At 44.8% G+C, this 10,786-nt stretch overlaps 1 long non-coding RNA gene across 1 annotated transcript; it reads left to right on the forward strand.

Moving 5' to 3' along the window:
- The first annotated feature begins 285 nt into the window (after positions 1-285).
- LOC311013784 lies at positions 286-2,291 on the forward strand. The gene is made up of 3 exons (XR_014597190.1): positions 286-540; positions 1,131-1,216; positions 1,844-2,291. It is a non-coding gene; the product is annotated as an uncharacterized lncRNA (long non-coding RNA).
- The last annotated feature ends 8,495 nt before the right edge of the window (positions 2,292-10,786 follow it).

Consider the following 10,786-nt stretch of genomic DNA (forward strand, 5'->3'; position numbering starts at 1 on the left):
AACCGACTTACATTGCGGCTCTTATTTTGCGGAAACAGTTCACCGAAATTTCTGGAAACATTTTATGCGAGAAATAAGCTGTGCAGTTGCCGAATCTGTATTTATTTTAGTTCGACAACGGTCAGTGTTAACTGGTAGGCTTCACTGCCTACTACAGCGGAATAATAATTCTATAGAGAACGGTGTCTCTTCAGCCAACCGGCATACTTTATTTCGGTGCCCAAGAACATGAACTCCGTGAGAGCCAGGTACAAGAGAGCTGTGTTCGAAATGCCATACTAACGTCCTACTCGTACTCAATCGTGACGTAAATTTGAGTACGTAGTGCGTTCAGATACAATAGTATGTGGATTTGTGTACGCGAGAAATGCCCGGATGTATACTGCATTGGCAAGAATTTCTGAGTATACAGCGGACCTTGCTAAATCTACTCAACTTCCCCAAAATGCATTGCGGCTCGTCTGACTTCTGAAAAGTTTTGGATAATGGCGGACGACAGCGGTGATTCTGGCGACAGCCCGACACAAACCGCGTACACATGTAAGTATACTGTAACATGACTTTTATGTTTCCAGCTGACTTTTAAATCGTATTGATAATGAACGTTACTTTATTGTTGTTGGTACGTTAACGTTACGAATCGAAGGTCCTGCTAGCCGGCTAGCCTACTGACGCTAATTTACCATAGAGGTTAGCGAGCGTAAGCGAAGCAGCAAATGTGCCGTTTTTACCGACGTTATCTAAGAAGATGGTGCTTATGTGAAAACGTGATAATATATTTACTAACGGTGGTTAATAACGCGGTGCATCGTTGTCCGTTAAAGGGACGGATGAAAACACCGGGCGCCTCATTCAGTGGAGGGAACGATAAGGAGAAGTTCACCGGCAAGAGGGATGCTGCTCTGAGAGGCTTCACCTAAGAAAATGTGGTTTAAATGTTATAATTCTCATATGCAGGGCTTAACAACTACTGGTGCATATTTAGCTTCTCAATTATATAAGGTTGAACACCAGCGTATATAGATGGGAGATGTACTGCTCTCCTGAGATGTCTACATGAAACGTTCTGTTGAACAGCAAGAAATCATCAATGAACTGTAACACTTTTCTATGTACTGTTCTTCATATAGGATGTTTATTGAAGAACATGGGATGGAGGGAAGGTGGAGCCGGATGAGCTAAGAAGAAGTGGGAGAACATGAAGCAGAAATACAAGGTGAGTTGGAAGCAGTTTAAAGTATTGAACTCTACATGCTTGATGTGAAGCATAAAATAAGCAAGATGATGTTGTCTTTCTTATTAATAACCAGGCAAAGTCAGTGCTGGATAATATCTACAATGTGTTCAAACATCAGAGTCCATTAAGTCTATCCCATGTGGAACAGTATTACAGTACATATTATAATATATGACTAGTGGTGAATAGTTGATCTAAACAATGATTATGAGATGTGTTGTTTGTATGAACTGAAGATGTCAGCACTGAGGGAGGAGAGGTCACTGCTGCACACTGGAAGTGTTTGTTGTCATGGATGAGGTGATGGAGCAAAGACCTGCTATTACCCCACTACACCCCATCTCCTCAGCCATGATGCCAACCACTGCAGCAGGGTCTCTCCTGCAGAGCAGGAGGGAAATAGACCTGCAGGCCTAAAAAATGAGTCAACAATCATATATATATTCAGATATTTATTATTTAGATTTGTACACAACCTAATAATCGTAAAACATTTAACAGGAAACATTTGTCTGTAACAACTTCTACTATGTGGTATTACTTATAAACTGCACTACTGATAAACACAAATAAAACCTCAACAATAATCATGTTCCTGCAACACAGGGATCTGGACATTTGGAGCAGACACTGCAGCTACGAGCCTCTGAGGATGTCCCAGGACTGCTGGAGTGGCTCGTTGACTTCGTCGCTGTCACCCCCATCACCACCGTGGAACTATGGACATGGAACCCATCTGTTCTGTTAGTAAGCAGTGGACGAGGTTCTCCGTGGAACACCTTGAAAGACAGAAGTCCTTCCTTGAATCCCCTTCCCGAAGTAGAGTCCCATCGGGGGAACATGAGGATTGACCTGCAGTACGGCCGTCTGGCACCAACCTGTAACAGAAAACATCAGATATTACATTTATTCAGAATGTTTTCCTATTCATTTGTTGATAAACTACTTATTCCTTCTTATCATACACGTATTGCAACCTGTATATATAACATGGATTATTTGTCTAATAAATTATTCACTAATATCCCACTTGCTTGTACTTGTTTATTTTTATCACACCAAACTCATGCATGATATTATTAAAACCACTTATATTAGCCTACATGTAGCCTACATTTGTTTATGCATGCATATGCACATCTATTGATAATCAAATAATAAAGGAACGTATTTAAACCAGATAAGTCATATTACTTACTTCAGAGGGAAATCCCGTACATGTGAATAATGTAGCTCCTCCGACGGGCAGATTGCCTGCGTCGTCTCCGTGGTGAAGGTTGCTGGTGTTCCGTGGTCAGAGGTATAATACGATCTATGAACGGACGATTAATGATCGATAAAAGCTGCTTAATAGTCGCGATCGATGGCGAGTGAAGAAGCTACTCAGGTAAGAGGAAGAAAGAGGGAAAGCGTGAGAGCGCGCATATATAATAAACTGTAGAAAACATTTGACAGTTGTAATTTGACTTTAAAATATTTAGAAATATTAAATTAACTGTAATAATAATCATGCTTTATATTTTGATAAGTAATTAATATTAAACGGGAGCTAGAACCGCTAACATAATCGATTCGGTTACGTGAGGGTAGATGAGGACGAGATGTCAATAAAGTAAAAAAAAAACAAAAAAATGTAGTATGAGATGTGTATACTTCGGTGTGAACAGTCTGAGGGTAACCGCATACTCAAACGCTCATTTAGTAGGCAGTATGCAGTACATACACGTTGAGTATGTAGTAGGCAGTACGTTAGTACGGCATTTCGAACACAGAGAGAAAAATGCAGTGCTTTTCCCTTCAGGCCACGCGACACATGACCACATCCAGCGCAACAGCGCCTCCCCATGGACAAATACAGTTACATGCATTCATACACTTAAACCACTCTCAACACTCCCACTTATGAATGACATGGATACTGTACAGAGTTTACATAATTCAAATAAACAAAGCAAAACAAAACAAAAACATGACAATGTCAAGTGTCAACATTTTACACACCAAACATGACTCAAGCAAATTTCCTCAGCTTAACTCTGGAGGCTGGTTTTGTCATGACATCTGCCACCATGTTGTCTGTGGGACAGTAAGCAAGTGACATCTTATCTTCCCTTATGATGGACCTAATAAAGTGATACTTAATGTCCACATGCTTACACCTTTGTCTACACACCGGGTTATTAACAAGTGCAATTGTCCACTGGTTGTCCTCATAGACAATAGTTTTCTTATACTCACAGGTACCTAAACCTCTCAGTAATTGCTCCAGATAAATACACTCCTGTATTGTTAGGGCTAGGGCAATGTATTCGGCTTCGCATGTGGATAACGCTATCGTGGGTTGCTTCTTGGCTTTCCAAGAGACTAAGGAGCTGTCTTTACCCAGACTCACACAATACCCGGAGGTACTACGTCTGTCGCTAGCGTCCCCAGCCCAGTCTGCATCGCTATAAGCCCGTAGGCCTAGATCTTCGTCACTCTTTCTGAAACAGAACTGTTTGTCTGCAGTACCTCTGAGATAACTCAAAACATGTTTCACTGTAACCCAGTGCTCGTCTGTAGGGTCAGCAAAATGCTGGGATAACTTGCTCACTACGAAACATAGGTCAGGACCTGTACAGGTTGTCAAGTAAATGAGACTGCCGACAGCCTCTCTGTACTTCTTCACGTCAAGCATTTTGGGCACATCTTCTGAGTATTCTAATTTTTGGTCACATGGTGTTTCTCTAATTCTACACTCCTGCATGTCGAAACGTTCCAGTATCTTTTCAATATATCTATTTTGTGTCACTTTCACACAGCCATCACACTGGCTGAAGTCCATGCCCAGAAAACACTTCAGACTACCTAGGTCCTTCATCTTAAATCTGGTAGAAAGCATGTTTTTCACTTCCTCTAGGCTGTTGCTGTTACTGGCCGCGATGATGAGATCATCCACCCAGATGACTACTATTACCTTTCCTACGTCCTTCGACTCCTTTGTGTAGACGCAGTGGTCTGTTGGGTTCTGAATGAAGTTGTCATTTACTAGGCATGTGTGGAGCATCTCATTCCAATTACGCCCTGACTGCTTCAGGCCGTAAATTGATTTCTCTAATTTACACACTAGCTTTTCTCCCTCTTTTTCGTAACCTTCAGGTTGTTCCATATAGATATCTCGATCAATGGGGGCGTGCAGATAGGCTGTTTTTACATCCATTTGATGCAAGATTAAATCGTCTTGGGCTGCTATCTGCATTACCACACGTATACTTGTAAGATTGGCTGTTGGGGAGAAGGTCTCGCCATAATCTATCCCTGCCCTCTGACTATATCCTTTCGCTACAAACCTAGCTTTGTACTGGTCGTGTCCGTCAATGTCACCTTTGATCGTGTACACCCATTTTCCTCCCACTGTTTCTCTGCCCTCTGGTAATTTAGTCAGGGTAAAGGTCTGGTTGTCTTCTAGGGACTTCATCTCCTCGTCCATCGCTTTCTTCCACTTTTCTGACTCAGTTGATGTCATGGCCTCTTTAAAGGTCAGGGGTACACCACAGACTGCTCGATAGCAATAATCTACACTAGTGAGTGTACTATCATCGTCATCAGTCTTTTCTGGCACATAATCTCTCAGGTACCCCGGGCGTTTACGCTCTCTGCTGGGATATCTCCCACTGTCTGAGGCATGTGGCGTCGCCCTAGTGTGCTTCTCGCCATCATCCTGCGGTGCTGACTGTGAACCGTCAGTCTGTACATCTGTACTCAGTATACTAGGCTGTGGGGTCTCTATTCTCTCGTCACAACCTACATTGGGGTCCAGTCCCAGCTCCAGTGTCTGAGTCTCGTTTTCACAAGTTGTCTTGGTAACAACTTTACTAGTCTGTGCTTCTGCACTTTTCCTCTGCTAGGGTAGTAGACTAGGTAGGCGGGACTGCCCTTATCATGTCCTACAAAAAGTCCTCTCTCGCACCTAGAATCCAGCTTTCCTCTGTCTTGTTGGTAAGCATAGCACACTGACCCGAATTTATGCATCCTGGCTAGATCACACTTTTTACCTGTCATTGCAGTATATGGGGTAGTGCCAGTGTGCTTGTTAAAGCACCGGTTCCTGGTATAGGCTGCTTCCTGGACGGCATAGTGCCAAAGACTTTTAGGTAGGTCACTGTCAATAAGCATACACCTTGCCATCTCGAATAGAGTACGCCCTTCCCTTTCAGCTATCCCGTTCTGGTGCGGGGAGTAAGGACAGGAAGTCTCGTGTCTGATTTTGTTCTTTCTCAGTAGTGTCTGAAATTCTCTGTTAGTGAATTCAGTCCCGTTGTCTGATCTTATACATTTCACAGTGCCGTAGGGCGCTACGTCTGCCAGATACTTCTCAGTGGCCTGGATTGTATCGCTTTTTGGGGGTTGGAAAGAGTTCTTGGGGGTATGAGGGGATGTAGAGAGCGTTCTTTAAAGTCACTGCACACCGGCGCCCCTCACTGTCTATGAGACATACCTGTGCATCCCCATTGCCTTGTGCCACTCCGGCTGTACGCTTCCCGTCTGCAAGCTCCATGAAATGTCTCTCTGGCTTGAAGGTGCTGTCAAAGTTCTTAAACTTGCTCCGGTCATTGATGATATGGGACGTCGCGCCCGTGTCCACGATCAGTCCCTTTCTCCGTTCCTGCGGTTGCTCTGAGAGGCTGGCATCTCCTGTTTGCGCGCGGAAGGTGTAGTCCTCTCCCGTGGCGCCATCTGGTCCACGACCTGCTCTACGTCCACCGCCGTCGTGTCTCTGAATATCAGTCCCAAGCTTGTATTGTCAAGTAGCGGCGCCAATGCACAATAGGCGTCCGCGTTTAGCTTGTCGTCTTTAGCCTTTTCTTCCTCCGTTAGCGGTCCAGCTGGCTCTGTGAGGATTGTCTGCTTCAGCCCCACTCCGTGCATGCAGCACAGCATCCTTTCTTCCCAGAGCTCGTACTCCTCTGCTCTCCCGTCGAACTTGGGCAATTTGGTCTTGCTTCCTGTCGCCATGGCTTTTTGTGTTTGTAGCTCTTACTTGTTTTTAGCCTAGCTTTAGCTTCCCGGGTACTCGATGCTAAGCTAGCTCTTTTACACTTCTGTATGCTAGTGTGGAGAAAAATGTAAATACATAAGCTAATCACACATGTTTTAAATTACTACACATAGACTCAGATGTTCAGGCTAGTGGAAAACTATTGTGAGGGTCAGAAACTGTGTCAGGGCATTCCATCTGTACGCCATACGTTGAAAACAGGAAACACAAGAGAGGATCACATTTGGGTCACACACACACACATGACAAGCTCATGATATACATCCCGACAACATACAATGAACGGACACATTGTGTAGCTGCACCCGGAAGGAGCACATGACAAGCTCATGATATACACCCGACAACACACAATGAACGGACACATTGTGTAGCCGCACCAGGAAGGAGCACATGACAAGCACATGATATGCATCTCGACAACATACACACACAATACATAGATGACAGCACCCGGAGGGATGGACCGTATGAGCCAGTGTGGGTGGAGATACCCAGCGCTCCAACCAGGCCGCGGCATGCTAAAATTACGCTCCGCCTGCATCTATAGAATGAGCCAATCAGACTCATGTAGAGTCTCTTGAAATACGCTGCGCACTCTGTTGTAAAGCGCCTTTTGAGTGAATTCAACCCTATGTTGAGTTGACTACTAGGTCCGTGCACGTTTAACTGCCGGAATATGTTTTCCTGATATTTGTGCTAATAAAGCGCTGTTATTGATACAACCCATAGACTCTCCTCCTATATTCAAGCTTACTATTTTTTTCACAACAAATCTGGTAGCAGAGGATGGTTGGGAGAAAAGCTTGAGGAGGAAAGAATTTTAACGACTACCTCCTGTCTTGCAGAAGGAGGGGGGCTTCCTGAAAGAAAGTGGAGGCCAGAAGGATTCATCCATTCTCGGGAACGTTGGTCACTGAGCGCTCAACCGAATAGGTAAGCAGAAACCTATTTAATTGAATTCTGTATATTGAAAAATATAAATTAGGTGATCAACAAATACCGAGTGTGAGTATGAATACTTTAGACAAAATTTAACTAAAGGATAAAATGTTAAAAAATAGAAGGAAAACATATTCTGCAAAAGTGATAAAATAAACCTGCCATAGTGTGTACACATGTGTGACTGAACCTAACAGAAAACACGAGATGAAGGACGAATAGAAGGGCTTTTATGTGTACAGTATCGTGAAGTAGCGGACCCACCATACTCCGTGAAACATGAGAATTCTTGCACATAATTAAGTCACTCTATTAACGAACATAGCGTGTTTTGGGTTAACCAACAGACTGCATAAATAGTACTTTGTAATTTGGAACCGATACAACTCCTCCGGGACCTCGCTGTCGAGTAGAGAAGCGTAGGCAGTGGTTGTAATACAGGAAAACTTATAGTAATTTGGAAACGATACAACTCCTCCGGGACCTCGCTGTCGAGTAGAGAAGCGTAGGCAGTGGTTGTAATACAGGAAAACTTATAGTAATTTGGAAACGATACAACTCCTCCGGGACCTCGCTGTCGAGCAGAGAAGCGTAGGCAGTGGTTGTAATACAGGAAAACTTATAGTAATTTGGAACCGATACAATTTCTCCGGAACCGCGCTGTCGAGCAGAGAAGCGTAGGCAGTGGTTGTAATACAATAGAAATTTATAGTACTTTGTAATTCGGAAACCGATACAATTTCTCCGGAACCGCGCTGTCGAGCAGAGAAGCGTAGGCAGTGGTTGTAATAAAAGAAAATTTAGACATGGCATGGAGTTTTATGACATAGACATAGAAGAGTTCAGAGATATAGATAACAAAGAAGAAGAGGAAGCAGCCGACACCCTGTTGCACGCTCTAGGAAGTGACACTCTCCACTCAGCAGCAACAGCAGAGACACACATACCAACGATAACGGAAGTGAGTAGACAGATACTAGAACTAGAAAAACGTATCAAGACGAGTCTGTTAAATAAACCTAGTGGGATTGGGGCTGGTCTGGGTAACGTTAGGAGCGATTCTTTTGATTATATTGAGGGATTGAACGAGGGGGAAATGGAAGACTTCGTAGAGACCTTGAAGGCTAGAGTTATGACTGAGGATAGAAGTAAAAAGGGAGATGGGAAGATAGTTAAATCAGTAGCGAAAAGGTGGGAGATAAAGGGATGGATCACCAAGGACGGGCTGCCATCAAGAGAAGCTATGAATATAATGGTGAATGATGTCAAACAAAGATTAGAGAGAGCTCGACAGAACATGGAGGCTGAAAAGGACAAGCGATCAGTTTTCAAACCACTCAAAAAGATGTTTGAAGAACAAGAAGAAGAGACAAGAGTAACAAACCTAATGCTAAAAGATCTATTCCAGCAGAGAAAAATGGAGAGGGGAGACAAACATGAAGAGACACAGGGAGGGGGAGGGGGCATATATCCAGTCCTGCCAGAGAAGTTAACAACTGGGCCTCCAGAAACGACACCTCCCCCAACAGCCCCACCTCCCTACACCCACCAAAGATTTATGCCTGCACAGACCACAGACACAGCAGTTCAAGCACCAGTACTAACATTGGCCGGCGTGGAAGTCCTCGTACAAGACCAAGACAGAGAGGAAATGAAGAGAGAAGTGGAAAGACTGCAACAGCGAATAACGGCACTGGAGCCCCCTGGAGGATCAAGGAATCAAGGCAGTTCAGAAAAGACCTGGTCAGAAAGTGAACCAGAAGGACCTCTCACAAAAAATCCCTCGAAGCCACCTAGTGGTGGAAACCATATCGACCCAAGGAAGGAGGGGTCAACCAGAGTAAAGTCACCTGCCAGCAGTATTGGCGGCCAGAAAGAGGAAGAGGAACGGGGAGCGGCTGGAGGATACAACCCTAAATCAGCGGCATGTGGATATGATCGGGACTTCATGAGAGATAACGAGGACCACTTTGGCCTCCCCACAGGAGGGGTAGACATATCTCAATTGACTGATCTAAGCAACATGGCCGCTCCAAGTCCAAAAACCCCGCCAAGGAGCCCAAGCCCCACCAGAAGAAGATATGTGGTGCTTCACGGGCCCCCATACCACGGATGTCTCCCTCCCAGAACACATACCACTGCCAAGACAACATGGACTCCCATGTACGGATCACCCAGGAGCCGCAGCGGTTTTGAATACGGTGAACTCACGATTTTGGACTATAACCCCCCATGACGTAGGAGCCCTGGAAACACAACCAGTGATTGTCACCCTGAAAGACCCAGATGCACCTCCTATTTATCGACGGCAGTATCCCCTAACCCAAGATCAAATGAAGGGAATTGCCCCCACGATACAGGGCCTTCTGGACGTCGGGGTAATATACGAGTGCCACTCCCCATGGAATACTCCCATATTACCGGTACAGAAAGCAGGGGGAAAGGGCTGGAGAATGGTACAAGATTTCCGCCCTATAAATTATGTAACGACTCCAGATGTTCATCCAGTACCAGACCCACACGTAGCACTCACAAGTTTAAGCCCAGCATTTCGATACTTCACTGTCATAGATTTGGCAAACGCTTTCTTCAGTGTTCCACTGGCACAAACATCACAAGCCATGTTTGCTTTCACGTTTGGGGGCAAACAGTACACCTACAATCGGTTGCCACAGGGGTTCAGGGACTCGCCAGGTCTCTTTAATCAGGTACTAAAAGCACACCTACTAGAACTCCAATGGCCAGCAGGGGTTGTGCTCATCCAATATGTAGATGATCTTCTCTTGGCAGCAGAAACATCTACCCTCTGCCTGGAGGCCACTTCCCTACTCTTCTCAGTTCTGCACAAAAAGGGCTACAAAGTCAAGAGAGAAAAAGTGCAGCTATGCAGAGAAGAAGTCTTATTCCTGGGCCGACAAATCTCGGCATCAGGATTGGGAGTATCTACGGCCCACAGGGAATCAATCCTACACCATCCAAAGCCCACCACGGTGGCAGACATGCTGTCATTTCTGGGACTAACGGGCTACAGCCGATCCCACATACCTGATTACTCCAATCGGACACAACCTTTGCGGACAATGATCAACGAGGTAGGGGCTCGAAACCTCACAGAACGACTACCCTGGACTTCTGAAGCTGAACAAGCATTCACTGACATGAAACAAGTACTCTCCCAAGCTGCTGCACTCACCTCACCGGACTACACAGAAGTGTTCCATTTGGATGTTTCTGAACAAAATGCATTTTTAAATGCTGTTTTGTATCAGAAAAAAGGGGGAGAGAGGAATGTGTTGATATACTACTCTTCAAAACTCGACGCAGTGGAAACCGGACAGTCAATGTGCGCCAGATATGTTGCAGCGGTAGCAAAAAAACAGCACATGTAGTGATGTGTCACCCATTACAGGTCCACACTGAACATGGAGTTGCAGCGTTTTTGGCAAGTAAGGAGTTTACTTTCAGCATGGCCAGAAAAACCAAGATTCAAAGAGAATGCACCAGGTCACATATAACCTTTGTCGCAGCCGAAAGGAACATGGCTGGAAACTTTGGGAAAGGAACCCCAC

Source organism: Eutrigla gurnardus (assembly GCF_963514095.1).
Source record: "Eutrigla gurnardus genome assembly, chromosome: 5".
Lineage (NCBI taxonomy): Eukaryota > Metazoa > Chordata > Actinopteri > Perciformes > Triglidae > Eutrigla > Eutrigla gurnardus.